Source organism: Monodon monoceros, unplaced genomic scaffold, assembly GCF_005190385.1.
Source record: "Monodon monoceros isolate NGI ecotype Baffin Bay Population unplaced genomic scaffold, NGI_Narwhal_1 Super_Scaffold_5, whole genome shotgun sequence".
Lineage (NCBI taxonomy): Eukaryota > Metazoa > Chordata > Mammalia > Artiodactyla > Monodontidae > Monodon > Monodon monoceros.
In genome coordinates this window covers 54,423,966-54,440,001 of record NW_021703782.1, presented here as the reverse complement: position 1 = coordinate 54,440,001, position 16,036 = coordinate 54,423,966, and the positions used below count along the sequence as shown (strand labels likewise).

General features: G+C 36.2%; 1 protein-coding gene across 8 annotated transcripts in view; it reads right to left on the bottom strand.

Moving 5' to 3' along the window:
- PTPRD (protein tyrosine phosphatase receptor type D) overlaps positions 1–16,036 on the bottom strand; it is a 2,000,866-nt gene that overhangs the window by 984,420 nt on the left and 1,000,410 nt on the right. The gene's annotated exons all lie outside the window — the stretch shown is intronic.

Genomic DNA, 16,036 nt, shown 5'->3' with positions numbered 1-16,036 from the left:
GTCTTATGTATCATCATTCTTCCAAGTCTCTTAAATGCTTTCAGTGTCTTAAAACCCACCGTGAAAAAAAATAATGTTATAGATATGCTGACTGGCTGTCAAAGAAAAAACAATGATAAAGGAGACATTAAAGAAAATTTAATCTGTCATGATAGAAAATATTTCTTAAAGAAATTGATGTCATGAGCAAAAGTATCATATACAGAGAGATATATAGTCATGCTCTCAATTGCTAGAAATTTAAAAAGATAACAGCACAAGTTAAATACAGGCCTATGATCAAACTTAACCCTGTAGTGTGTGTGTGTGTCTGTGTGTGTGTGTGTTTGGCCAGTATCAGAAGTCCACTATATCACACTCAAAAAAGTTTTAAATGTCTGGTATACCAATGCTCATAGCAGCATGAGTCACAATAGTCAAAAGGTGGAAACAAACCAAATGCCCATTGATCAGTGAATAGATGTGGAATACTATTCAGTTTTAAACATAAATAAAATTCTGACACTACAACATAGATGAACCTTCAAAACATTATGCAAAGTGGAATTAGCCAGACAGTAAAGGACAAATATCCTATGATTCCACTTACTTGACATACATAGAATAGTCAAATTCACAGAGGCAGAAAGAATATTAGTCGGGGTTGGGAGTAGGCAGTGATGAATAGGGAGCTGTTTCACATGCATGGAATTCAGTTTGCATGAAAAAGTTCTGGAGTTGCACAGTTATAATAACTGCACAACAATGTGAATGTACATAATGTCACTGTATTATACACTTAAAAATGGAGAAAATAGTAAATTGTATGTTATATCTATTTTACCACAATGAAAACAAAATAAAATGTCTGCGAGGATTGAGAGGAGCTTCTTCTTGTAAAGGAAGTGGTATAAAATCATTTTCATAATGTAATGCATGAGGAAGAAAAAATTACTCAAAGAAGATTTTATCATTATTAGATATCAACATCTCACTATACTGTGATTCCTCTTGATTGTAATTCATATTTCACTGTTGAAAACCTTTAAATAATCTCTACTGAGTGCACATGCTTGGAAAAAAGTCTACGTTAAAAATTCTTTTTCTAACATAACTTATATGTATAAGACATGTAAGACTTTTCTTACCAGCAGTCAAATGGCTAGATAACCATGGTTGCAGGAGAATTTTCTGAGGTTTGAGCTGCCTCAGTTTCACCCTGTTGTAAAACTTAACTTCAGGTAAAACAACTTAATCTGTGATTACTAAAAAGCAAACCTTCCTCCATTAATCAAATTATCTTTTTAATTACAATATGTATGTAATTATTCCATGAAATGTATTGACTTAAATAATGCGTAGGACTCTGAATTAAATTTCACCTATGAGCCCAAATCCATTAACTCAGCTTAAAAGAAATTTGACAGTAGGTATTTAATTACTGATATCCTACTGAAATTGGCATTTAATAAAGAGAAACATTTCCTAAATACTAAAGAGCTTTAAGATATGAAATGAAATAGTCTATGTCTTGAAAATGAATCTAGTCTTAAAAGGAAGAAAAATTAATAGAGTCATGTTCAAAAGCCTTTAATAGGCCTGTAAGACTGAAATAGAACCCCTTGGGTCTCTCATTATGAAGTAACATTTTGCTCATAGACTTGGGGATGAAAAAAGAAAGCCAGTCTCCAGTGAAAGATCACATTATACACAGAACACAATGTGCAGAATATACATTCTTTAGTATTCAGTAATGATCTTAGCAATCTCATCTCAACAGATACTAAGAACATTTCAAAAAATGGGCAAGGAGACCAAATTTCAGGTCTACAAACTAGAAAGAACTCAATATAGCATTTTTTCCCCTAAAACTCAAGCTAAAGGAAGAGTTTGGCCAGAAAGTTGAGGCTGTGCTGTGTCAACATGGCTCTTTAATTCTGAAAGGAAATAGAACACATAGAAATCTGATCCAATTATACATTTTTACTGAGTAATCATACACACATAAGATACACTTCTGTGTGCACCTATATATGAAGTCAGTGTCTTTGTGCATTCATTATAGATGGTAGAAGTGCTATATGAGTAATAAAGTAGCAATTCTCCATGAAAGAAAAATACTCATCTTGTTAATTTTTCCTTCTATCAAAAATGCCACAGTTGTTTTCCTGTAATTCTCAACAAATTATTTTCATCAAGCAAGAACCATATATTAAAATGTATGTATTTGTCAGCTAGTGAAGATCAGAGAAAAAAAAAATAATAATGTAAGCTAATTTACTGAGGACTTATTATGTGCTAAATACCTTTCATACATCATCTTGTTTCAAAATACAACTCCATAAGCATGGCACTATTATTGACCCTATTACATTAATAGGGAAAGAGAAGTTCAGAGATACTACAACGTTTGCTTATGGTCACATGGCCAGCAGAGTCAGGATTCATATTCCAGCTTTCTGTGACTCCAGAGCCTTTGGAATCAATCAGTATGCAAAATGTCTTCAGATATTGCCTTACCACTGATCAACAGTGATAGAGTTAAAGGAACAAATATCAGGGGCAGATGAAGCAGAGAGATGATGAAGGGAGCAAACTAACTACAGGTGACAGAAGTGGTTATGGATGAGAGACAGTGGGATAGTGCCTACTGAGCAAAATTTTAAAAATAATATTGTAACTTTCATGAACAGTGCACCTCCTTCTTTTGAAATAGAAATGTGCTCAGAAGTCATCATGCCCAGTACCCCTTCTGATAGTCAAGTATATTCTTAAATTTCCCTGCCATATCATCACCAGAACGTTTTTATATTTCCATAGTCTGAGAATTGCATTTCAGATCAAAACAACTTTTTTGCAAGGATAATATGTGTCTTTTGTGGTTTGGCATGATTCAGATTCTTGTGCTATTCTGTAACTTTCGTACATTTCTGGCATTATTCCCCAACTAGATTATACACTCTCTGAAGACAAAGCAAATGCCTTAATTTTCTTTATACAGTTGACCCTTGAACAACATGGGTTTGAACTGTGTGGGTCCACTTACCCTTGGATTTTTTCAGTAATAAATATCACAGTACCACACGATCTGCAGTTGATTGAATCCGTGGATCCAATACCACGGATTTGGAGGAACTGCATATATGGAGGGCAGACTATAAATTATACTCAACTGTGCGGAGGGTGAGCACTTCTAACCCCCCGCATTATGCAAGGGTTGACCGTATTTCCCAATGAACCAAATCCTTTACATACATTTAGTAACTGATAAATATTTGAGATTAAACAGATGGAAAAAAGTTACAAGAGCCTAAAGATTCATCTCAAACTGAGGGTGTACACTGAAGATACAAGTTCACCATTTTATATTCTCAAAAGAGCTTGGATGAAATGATTTAAAAAATACTAACACAACTAAGCAAATTTAGGATAAGAAGGTGAGAGAACTTAAATAACTTGCTCTTAAACATCCTGAGTATTTGAAGGAGGCATTGCCATGCTTGAGAGTTTCTTAATGCCTTAAGTAATACATTGTTAAAGTCAAATGACTTGGCCAAGGAGAAATTGCAAATTGAGATATTAACACATTTTATGCTTACTTTTATTTCTATGAAGGAGTTATAAGCTTTTAGGAGGGACCTTAATGTATTTCTAAGGATAGGCTAAGTTATGCTACAGTAACAATCAGGTCCAAATCTCAAACATTTATTTCTTCCTTGTGCTTACAATTTCAGAGTCAAAGGCGTTCGGCTCACCATGGCCACTCAAGAACCAGGAATGATACAGCTTAGCTGCTGTCAATGACTTGACAATCACGTTCCAAAGAAAAGAAAGCATACTGTGGGGTCCAGCAACAACAATTAAATATTTGTCCCCAAGGTGATATTTCACTCTGTTCACAGTATATTGGCCAGAACTAATATCAAGGCCCCATTCACTCACAAAAAGTTAAATAAGTATAAACCTGCATAGTGGATATATTTGGCAAACAACCACATCGTAGTCAGAGCACATTGAATTCAAAGTATGAGGCATTTAACCAACTTTTTATATACATTATTTTGATCATAGACATATACATTTTGCAGATAAAGAACATACATCTCAGTAGTTTACTTGTCCAAGGTCACTTATCTAGTTGGCATAGAAGATAATAACTAAACCTAGATTTATCAGGATTTTCAACTTCCCATGTTGCATATTATAAGAATCTGTGTCCCGTTTATCTTGGGTATGAAAAGATGATATCTGAACAAAAGACTAGGCATTTCTCTGGGTCAAACGGCTCCAACCAAAGAGCTTATTCAATGTAGAAACATCATCTGTGTATGACTCTGACACTGATCACCTAGTATGTTGAAGCTAGTCTTTTGAGTTCTTGCAATAAGAATCTAGCACATTTCCATTTAACTTATAAAATATGTTCCTTCCAGGGTTTTGGCACTTATAACAACTTTTCTAATTAAACTAACTCCTAGAAAATAAATAAATAGTTTTCTTGACATTTCAAAATTGATTGCTTTTTCACCCTGGTTGTTACTATTTCTTGTAACTTTTAGTTATCAGTTGTTTGCCAATACTATACAATAAAATGAACTCCTTGATCACTAAGTACTACTATTGTGACTTCCCAATATGATGCATTTTCTCATCACTAATTGGTTCATGCTTCACTATTGGCTCCAGATTCTCAGTGGTGTCTCTATTTGATGAGTGTTGAAAAAAAATTTCCACATTGGATGTAACATTAAAAAATAAAGTTCCTCTGAAACAACTGTGCATCCTGAAACCCTCAAATAGTTTAAAAAGCTGCTCACAGTAACCCTCACAATTTACTGAACATGTATGCATGTTCAATATATCACTTTTTCTAAACAAAGTATTTCAAAGTTTGAAGTATTTACATTTTTTTTCTCTAAGGTGCTATCTGAGTGATAGGAATTTTATTTCCTGACTCAAGCTATTTCATAGGTTGAACAAATGCATATCTTCTAACACAATGCCATAACGTAGACATGTTATCGACATAAAAAAGAATAATGAATCAACATGTTCTGTCTTCATTTAACAAGCATCCCCATGTCTGAAAGCCTTTAAAATTGTTTAGTGTTTTCACCCATTTTCATTTGGACTCACAAGCACTGTGGAGACAGCCAGAGGCTTCAGTCAAACATTTTTTCTACACAATTTTCTCCCCAATTATATAGTTTTTTTTTCCTCCTTTTGATAAAACAGCCTTCAGACATAGGCGCACAGAGTAAGGTAAATGAGAGGAAAGTGAAGTTCTAGACAATCTTATACAAGTAGCTCAAAATGTTTACAGATTCTGCCTTTGCTCTAAGCCTAACCTAGGTCAGTAATCACAGTAAACCAATCCTTTCGTACATATTTTCAAGAAAGCAGTGAAATAAGATTACTGGTTCTTTCAGTGAGCACATATTTCACCCCAGAGGGCTTCAAGCTACCCGGGAGCATGACTCTGTGTGTGTGTGTGTGTGTGTGTGTGTGTGTATGTGTGTGCACGTGCGCGCGCACTCAGACTTCACAAAACTTAGTGAAGGTGAATATGGGCAAGGAGAATGATTATTCCCAGTATGCTGGGTGAGGGAACAGTCAATAAACCAGGCACCTTCCTATGCATATGCTTTACATTAACCCATTTAATCTACACAAATTTGGCGTGAATGCCACTTGATTTGCATTTTTCATTTAAAGACACAACCTTCTAATTAAAGTGAATAGTCCAGATACACAGAAAGCAAATGGCAGAGGGGCAATCTGAACCGATAATTTCAATCATATGTTCTTTTAAAATATGCTGTCTCATAAAACAATTATGACCACTCAGGAGGGGCCTCATTTGCATATATATCCTTTTGCTTCTGGGACAACTTAAGAAATTTCAGAAGCCCCATGTGGCCTTCTTTGCCTTATGAAAAATACTTACCTCAGGTAAAATTTTAGACTTCCAGCTGAAAAAAATTTGGAAAGTACTTGTCTATCTTGATCTTTGATGAAAGTGACTTACATGAGCCCAAGTTTATAGGTGTAATACAAAGATAACTTCCACTGTACATTTGCAATGCCAGTTACCTTGTATGTTTCCCTGATCCTAAGTGACCACTATGAAGTTTGTGAACCTCTGGCAGGCACATAGAGGCTCAGGCACCATACAACTTATCACCTAGGGCTACCAAACTCCTAGTCTGCCTCACAGCGAAACAAAGAAGTATAGCACTTAGCCAGGGTCTCCAAATCTCCCTGGCAGATCTAGTGATACATTTTAGTAGAGAAGATCCCAGCAAATAAAACTGACAGATGACTGAGGGTGTGTGGGGGGGGAAATGAATGGTGGTTTCAACAGCCTTACTGGGGGCTTCACAGAGGTGGTGAGATTCTTGGAGGTGATTCAATCATCTGAGAAAGTAGTCAACCAATATGAAGACTAACAAACATTTTATAGCAGTGGACATAGCAAGAATCTGGGGAGGAATAGAAGAATAGCAGTAAAATGTATTCTAAATAGCAAAATAATAAGAAAAAATGAAAACCTTTTCTCAAATGATACAATTAAAAATTTGCATGTAAAAAATACACAAATATTGTGATTAACGTTTCTGTGTTCATTTCTTAATTAGGCGCTCTGAATTAAAGAAAAAATAATGAAGGCGAAAAGTAGGTTATAGGTCTGAGGCTTCATGAACAGTTGGCTATATTCTTCAGGATATTATAAAATATAAGGGAACTGAGTGGCTGTCTCAGGCTCCTGAGCCCCAGTACAGAAAAGATTTCCTTCTTCTAAAAGGAGAAAAGAAAAAAAAAAACTCTTCATGTGAAATCTACAGGCTGGGCCTTCCAAGAATTTGTGTCTCAATAGAGCTAAACTGGGAAATAGCAGAAGACATTCTGGCTATGTGCTTATTCAATGCCAGGAGGTGCTAAAGACTTTGGTATGAGTCTAGGTGCTGAGGATGATTGGGAATTTGATTTTTCCCTTTGTACAAGCCAGCATGGCCAAAGAAGAGGCTTACATTTGAATGAATTTCGTGGAACAGTAAATGGAACACAATATTTCAGCTAATGCCTTCAGTATGTGTTTACGTGAAATCTAGTAAAGACCTAGAGCAATAAAGTTAACGCTTTATCCTTTCTAGCAAAGATTAATTCTTTTAATAATTCAAGTTGTTTGGTCAGATTAGTTGAGGGAATTTCTACTAAGCAAGTAGAAGAACAGTTCAGGCCTAGTGTGTCTCATTTTGGTGAGCATGTATTATTCCCCCCCACCCCGGATTTTAATTTAGTGATTACTTTTGAAATTAAAAGAAATTTATTGAGGATATGTAATTATCCCCCCCCCTTTTTTTTTTACCCCCAGGATAAAGACTTTTGGTAATATCACATATCTGCTTTAAATAGGTGAACATAAAATTTGTTGTCTGTGCTAGACATTTTGGAGACAGTTTCGAAAGTGAAAGTAGATGCAATTATTAATAACTATCTATCTATCTATCTATATATGGTTATACTTGGAAAATAGACATGAACTGGGATGGTGCGAGCAAACTAGTACATAAAGTTACCTTAGTTTTAAGCATCAATCCAATTAGGTATTAAAGAAAGGTGACTGTAAATAATTCTACGGCTTCACTGCAAAACTAGCTTTCAATCACAGGCTTGTTCTCATTTACAGGTTTATGAAGAAACATGATTCAACAAATGCATTTTAACATGAAAGGCTTAAATGTGATAGGCTAAAACTGCCATAAGAGAAGATAAAATGAAATATTTTATTCCTGTAATTATAGGTGTTAATCCAGGAAAGTGTGTAGCATGTGTATATTAATACATTTGTTAATTCGTCCAAGATAGTTTCTGAGACATTAGAAAGAATCAATTAAAAACAGGCTTTCTTAGACAAAGAGTATAAAGGGATGTGATAATATTGCTACTCTTGGTGGAAAAGAAGATATCTGAAAGTGGGAAACTTAATCCGGATCATTAGGGAGAGTTACTATTGAACAATCAATTGCAATGTGAAAATACCGTAATGTGAAGCTATAGAATTCTCTGTGACTTTGGTCAAGTTACTTAAACTCTCAGTACCGCAGCATTCTCATCTGTGAAATGGATATAATAGTATTTGCATTGTAAGGTTGTTGTGAGGATTAAATTTATATGTATAACATGTAAAATAGGGCTGACACATAGTAAGCAGTATAACATCTAGCTATTGATTTTATTGTGCTCCCTAAAATAATAAAACTTTGATCATATTTTGTAATCATTTATCATGACTTGCAGGTGGTTTCCCCTTGTGACCGTTAAGTCGCTGCTCCAATGTCATCTCATCACAATGCTCTTCTCCCTCACCTCTGCCTCTTCTTATCCCACTTAATCTAGTTTGTTTTGCTTCCAGAGCACCTACCCACCACATCTTTCTGTTCCACCTTCTTTTGCTTGTTTCATGTAACATGACATAGGAACCATTGACAAACACGTCTTTATGTGTATCACTGCTGTAAAGAAAATTATTTTGTGTTGCACCTCTCGTGCATTCATTCTGAAAACAGCTAAGCAGGGAATCCTCGCATAAGAAAACTATGCAACTATTAGTTTGTGCAACAATTAGTTACTGAGCATCTACTCTGTACCAGGGTTAGGGTATACAACAGGGAACATTCCATCCAAAGCCACTGTCTTATACTTTCTATAGATTGTAGTAGGAAAAGTTAGACAAATAAACACCTTTATAATAGATGTGGTGGGTAGGTGCTCTGGAAGCAAAAGAAACTAGATTAAGTGGGATAAGAAGAGGCAGAGGTGAGGGAGAAGAGCATTGTGATGAGATGACATTCGAGCAGCGACTTAACGGTCACAAGGGGAAACCACCTGCTGTACATCGGGAAAGCATTCCAAGAAGGGAAACAAGTACATAGGACCTCAGCCCTGACATTGCTTACCAGGTTCCAGGAAGAGCAGGGAAGCGGGATTAGCTTGAACAAGTAACAAAGGGGGACAGAGACAGAAGACCAGGTCTGAGAGGAGGCCACATCATGAGTAACTCTTAAGGCCCTTGTAAGGACTTTAGCTTTCAACCTAAATAAGATTAAGGAGAAGTTGGAGGGTTTTGAGCAAAGGCCATGTGAAACTGGAATACAGCATGCTTAGATTTTTGCTTTTTATATGGTGATCAGGAGACACAGGGAAACAAATTCCTGAGCTCCCTGAAACACTGGCCTGCAACCAGTCAATGGGAGATTCTGTCCTCCAGTTCTCCAGGTTCTCTACTGTCCTAGAGTCTTTAGAGGAGAGATGAAAGAGAAGTAAGAAAGTGAGAGAAAAGCAAAGAAGAAAGAGAGAAGAGAAAGGAGAGATCATTCCTGTGCAAGTAGGGCTCACTGCAACTTCTCAGACAGTCACGACTGCCTTAAAGGAGCAACTGAAGCAGAGTTCGTGCTGCTTTTAAGGAGGACAGCAGCCACACTCTTACCGGGTTCTGAATTTCCTAGCTTTGCCATGCCGTTGCTTTGTGACCCTGAGAGAGCCATGTGATTTATGTGTCAGTTTCCTCATCCTTAAAATACGCTAAATCTGCTGGCTGTGAAAGGTAAGTGCCTGACATATAATATGAGAATATCAGTGTGTGTTGCTACTGTTTATGATAACAAAATGAGATTTGTGATAAGGTGGTACAGATTGCAAGATGTTGCTTATCAAAATATCTTTATTATAAGATGTTCTTTACTGTAAAATGCACCATTAAGTTGAGGGCTACTGTAAGGCTAAATAAGAGACTACATTAAATGTTCTAATTGATTTTTAAATCTATCTAATTTTCAGAAATGTTAAAGTGCTATTGATACAAGGAGAAATGTCACTTTAAAATGATAGTAATATGATTACCAAAAAGGAAGAAAAAATTTAAAAAGCAGTATTTGGCTAATACGTAAAACATGAGATCCAATAGGTAAGGCTATTTCTGCCATGAAACTACCTTATATTAGAAACCACAAATTATGGATGCATGTGTCAAAATATGACTGCTTCAGCAAGTGGTGAATTTGCATATACAATGATTTTAATCAAAGTCACCTATTTGATTGCACAATTATCTGTTTTGCATACACAAAATTTGAATTCTGTACATGTGAATCCTCATTTGTACATGCACCCAATTATTTTGTTGGTGCAACTTAGAAATCCCTACTTAATATATTAGGGCGTTAGTTATCTTCCATTTATAGCAATATGGATTCAGTTTTTACTGACTAGTAAAACAGAACTCCTGGAAGAACATGGGAATGGATCCTACTTCTACTTATGACAGAGGGGGATGCTACTACACTTGCATTTCGTGCCAAGAAAAAGTAAAAAACATGTTTTCTCACACATGCTTTTGCTTCTTTTTGCCTTCTTATTTAGAAGTTATTTCAAAATTTAAAGAAGACTTTAGTTCACAGGGAGAAGCCTTGAGTGGTGATCATATTGAGTTCACTCAGTTTTGCACATTATTTGTCTCTAAATGATGGGAGTAGGCTGTTGATCCAACTACTCTTAAGCATTAGAGAAAATTTAGAGCTGGTAAAAAGTACCAAATTTATAATCCTAAAGACAGATGCTCTCTATGGAGCTCCTAAACAACAATAACAGAACAGCTTGAAAGCAGTGAGGCAAAACACTCTATATTATTCTGGTCTTGCTGCACATTCAAGAATCTCCTTGGCCCTAAGTGAGGAAAGTGTGGTACAATAGGTTGGGAAAATTAATGACCACAATAATAAGGTTCTAGATAAGCAGGATGTCTGTTTTCTAACTAATTCATCCTGACAGGCCCACTGGGACACAAGCCTGTTCAAAATCCAAAGTTATTCACAACCTCACGGTAAGAGGTTGCTCTGCATTATAGATGGGTCATTGGTAACAGCAGGTGTCTTTTGCCATCTGACTCTTTCAGACTCAGGTATTTTCTGCATGCTTTTGGGATCACCCTTGAGGATTCAACTAAGATCCTATTTGGTAACCTAAGTAGACACAATATTATCACTGTTCCTCCTGTTGTTTACTCAAATGCATAAGTGTACTTGTGACAATGAGATTCTACATTAGGGCAAGAGTAGAAGTCCAGTTTGTAAATATTCACAATTTTGCCAACTACGTCATGATCCTATTTGGTAATCAGACTTTCAAAAGCTCTGAATTCTCAAACTTTGAACCTTGCCATCCAGCTCAAAATTGAGTGTTGTATAATAAATTTCCTCTTGAATAATTAAATTTACTCATTATTGTTGGAATCCCAGGTCAAGTCTACCTATGGTGATTCTTCAACAATACTGTGTGGTCTGTTTTTTTCCAATGTTCACTTTCAATATCTCCAGGGAGGAAACACGCTATAGTAATTAAAAGCACAGTGGGTCTTGGAGTCAGCCATTATCTGGTATGGGAGACTGAACCATGTCTCGAGATATTTGTGCACTGGTTTTATTCCTTCCTACAGTGGCTTTGGGTTTGGACATTTGTTTTGACCAATGAGAATTTAGCAAGCATGATGCAAAGTGAGGCACTTGCAGCGTGGCTTGTTCCTTGGAACACCCCCTGGAATTGAGCTGCATGCTATGTGAAAGTATAAGCTATTCTACTAGAGATGAAGGTCACGTGGAGAGCGTCTGGAGGATGACTCATCATGTAGAAAGAGGAGACACATGAAAAACTGAGACCTCCAGTTAAGTGCCTACTTGAATGTAGCCACATAAGTGACCCCAGCCAACTTCAGGCGGAGCAGAATAACTGCCCAGTAAACCTACAGAATCATGAGGAATACCAAATGGTTATTTTAAGCCACCGAGATTTAGGGTGGTTTGTTACACAGAAATAGATAATTGACATATCTTGGATCAAATTCAGGTTCCATTACTTGTTTAGCTATACAACTTGGGCTAATTGTTGAAGCTTTCTAATCCTCACATTTTCCAGCTCTACATTATAACAATAATTATATGACCTCATAAGATTGTGAAATGGAAAAAAATAAAGTAATAAAAATAAAGAATTTAATGCAATGCCTTAGCCATTGTAAGCGCTTAATGAACAGCAATTTTTGTGATCAATTTCATCACCTCAACCATCACCACCACTATGACAATCATCACCGCTAACACCGATGCCAATACCAACATCGCTAACATTGCCACAAACACCTTCCTGCTATCTAATGCTTTCACGATGCTCTTTGTGTCTACTGACATAATAAAAATCAATCTTTCCCAACTAAGACATTTTTTAAGCCTCATATACAGGCAAAACTTCTTTCTTTACGGTCAGTGATGATGCAAAGCAATGAAAGTAACTCATTTAGACATCCCTTCACATTATTTCATTAGTTTACTACAGAGATCAAGAGGTTTAGCAAGATCACTCAGAAAGTAAATGGAATAGTCACATTTGAACCCATGTCTTGCCATGAATACTGTCTTTTAAAGAATTCTGGCTATTCTAAAAACAAGAGCCTCCCATGAAAAAGGAATTTTCATAAAGACATACATTTTGTAGTGCTTACTGCTCTATTCCTACCACCTCGTGCTTAGAATGTGCTCTAGAAACACTTGTTAAATACATTAATCAATTGACAGTTGATAAGTAGTTTAGCAGAGCATGGGTTCTGGAGCCAGAATATCTTACACCGGAAAATCCCAGTTCTACCATTTACCAGCTATGTGAACTTGGAAAATTTAACATTTTTGTTCCCCACTTGCCTTAGATGTAAAGTGGATAACAATAGTATATATTATCTAAGACTTTTTAGGGCATATGAAACTCTCAGATCAGTACCTGACTAATAGTAAGCATCGTATAATACCTAGTATTGATCATTATTATTTTGTTGTTATGTTGAGCTCTATTGTTATGCGGAATAGTACATATAAAATACTAATTTAAAGAAGAGGAATATGTTTACATATTGAAAGAAAGCCAGGAAAGAATGCAGTGTGTGGTCTAAAACAATGGCTTCCAAGCTCTGTTCTCACTTAGAACCATCGGATGATCAATAAAATTCCGATTCCTGCCCAATTCACTCTCTTCCTCAATTCTCTATATTTATAACAATTGTACCAAAGGATAATGTTTGCACAGTCAAGTTAGGAAAGCACTAAAATCAAATTAATTTTAATAGTGCAAGTTTAAGCACGCTATGATATGATTAGGTAAGATATTTTGGAGTACAGGGATTTTTCTTTTGCCCTTCAAATCCAATCAGGTGAGGAGTTGAATATTCTACCCAGGGTTCACACCACATGCCATTTGGATGTCTCTTCTCTTCTTTTGCTTCTCCCTTCTCTCCCCCCATACTTAGAGAGAAGGCAACTGCTCCTCAGTCAGTGATACTGCCTCTCCTGAATGTGAGGAAAAACTTATGGGGGTTGGTAGGCCCTTGCTACTCAAAGTGTGGTCCATGGAGCAGTAACATTGACAGTGTGTTAAAAATACAAATCTCAGGTCTTAATGTAGGGCATTGGTTCTCAACTCCAGTTCCCCATGGAATCACCAGGAAGCTGGACCATTAATCTTTGGATGCCAGGCTCCATCCAGGAAACTCTGCGTTAATTGTTCTGAGGTGGGTCCAGGTGGTAACTATTTTTTCTCAAATCCTCGGGTGGTTCTGACATGTAGTTGGGGTGGAGACACACTCATTTCGAGGAAAGAGAGCAGAAAACTTCAGATTGATTTTAGAACTTCTCCTTCCATGGCCTTCTCCAGGCTCCTAGGAGAACCCAGGTTCCAGAACGTCCTTTAGATTTCCTTACACCACTGGACAAGGAATTCTTGGCTTATTATTCAGGGCTACTGACCCACCTTGCCTAGTCTGATTTCTATCCTGCTTTCTTGATAATCTCCATGGAATCTGAATAAGCTTAACTATTAGACTAGCTAACATTCATAATATCCATAGAACACTGTACTGCATTTTCAATGCAAAAGTCAAGTACTTTCAAGCACAGCAATGCTGGTAATGTTTACTTATATTAGGGTTAGGACTCCAACCCCCATGACCATTGTTGCTTTTTATAATTTTACTGTTGCAGGGTGATGATATTATGGCCTCTGAATGGACTGCAATGTTTTAAAAATGCATCTTGTTTTGTAACATCTTATACTTCATGCACTTGAAAATTATTTAACTCAAACAAATTGACTTTCTTTAATCCTTCACAGTTTACCATGGATTAAACAGTTAATGAGAGGGAAGCTAGACTTTGGGGGCTAGCAAGATCCAGTTCTCTTTGTGGGTGGCTGAACTAAAACCGGCAATTTTCTCTAATCTTAAGATTGATCTTTACAAAGTGAAATAAGAGCACTAAAAATCAAATCCGAATCAAATGCTTGAAAAGTCACCTCACAACTGAAATTCCTTGAATAGGGAGTAGAAGAAGAAAATTATTTATATAATATCTTGCCGTTTCTTGAACCAGCAGCTTTAGCATTACTTGAGAATTTATAAAAATACATATTCTTGAGCTTTAGTGTAGTCCTACTGGATTAGAATCTACATTTTAACAAGATAGCCCAGGTGGTTCCTAGGCACATGGAAGTTTGAGAAACATTAGTATAGTATACATTGGACTCACATATTTTTTTTCCTCCAACATTTGTTCTTCCCTAAATCAAACCCCATACAGCTTCCCATACCTTTGCCCGTTCCTCTTTTTTATCCAAGCTGTTTATGAACTTTTCTTTCATCTCCAAATTTCTTGTTATCCCTCCTCCAATTGCCTGTCTCTGTGGCCATGCCTTATAGGCAGCGGCAGGATGATATACAAAGGCACACTTTCATTAATTTTTTTCTTTATTGCAGTTGAATAAGAGAGGAAATAGTGAAACTTTTTCTCCGTCTACTCTAAACCAATAAACTCTCAAAGAAGTAAAATGGGTAATGTCCTGATGCAAAGTCTTCTCCTTGTAAGTCTGAAAATGCAGAGAGTCCATGAAAATACCAGTTTCCCAGTATTGTAAAAACATACAAATATGTTCAGTTTGTTCCTCCAAGATAGAGATAAAAGGGTACCAACTTCTTCAGAGATGAATTAGATTGATACAAACCACACCCACTCATCTTAGTTTTCAATGACCAATCATGATAATCCAAGGCAATTATGTAAGTTAAGATACAAATTCCTTTTCTACTTTCACTTCTTTTAAGAATAATAGCAAAAAAACAAAAATAATTATCTGTGCCAGTAAGTGTTGGGTGTTTCACTATCGATATAAACACTATAAAAAATTCCTTCTAAATACTTAAACAGTAACTAACAACAAGATACTATTTTCATAATTGATTGAGAGATTTTGATTGAGAGTGTGAATAAGTGAAGCATCTGTGAAAACAAACATCTCCATTGACATAATGTGGTTGAAAACTAAATTCTTTGTTTTAATTGAAAAAGAAGAGAAGAAACAAAACATCTTTAAAAATCTAATGTATTGCCAGAGAAAACCTCTTTCAAATTTCCTTTCTTGAGGGCACACCATTGCAGCATATATTTTATTATCATTATTATCTTTCACAACATGTAGTACCATGTTTCATTCTCCCACATGTAATATTACCCAATAGAAATCCCCAAAAGGAGCCACAGTACATTCATAACAAAGACAACTGTCTTTCAACTTCTGCTTTCCAATATGATTTAATCAGGTATGAAACCGGAAAAATGAGAATCAGCCTGTCCATCATGGCCATGATCATTAATACCTCCATGAAATGAGGGGAGAAAACAGAAACATCTGCTTCTTCTTACCAAACTTCCAGATAATTTAAAACTACTCAAAAATTATTTCTTTAAAAGGCATTCTACTGCCTCTGATAGCACGAACACTTGTATGTTTTCTCAGGGTCAACCCTGGGCAAGCAGATGGGACAAGTGAAATGGAAAACATTTGGAAAACAGTAGCCATTCCTAGGCTCCTGGTATATGTGTACAGGAGGCTCTGTGATTTCCAATTTTGGCTCAGATCAGAAGAAAAAAGGTAAGGGTACATCCCTGAAAAAAAGCTCAGTCTACCC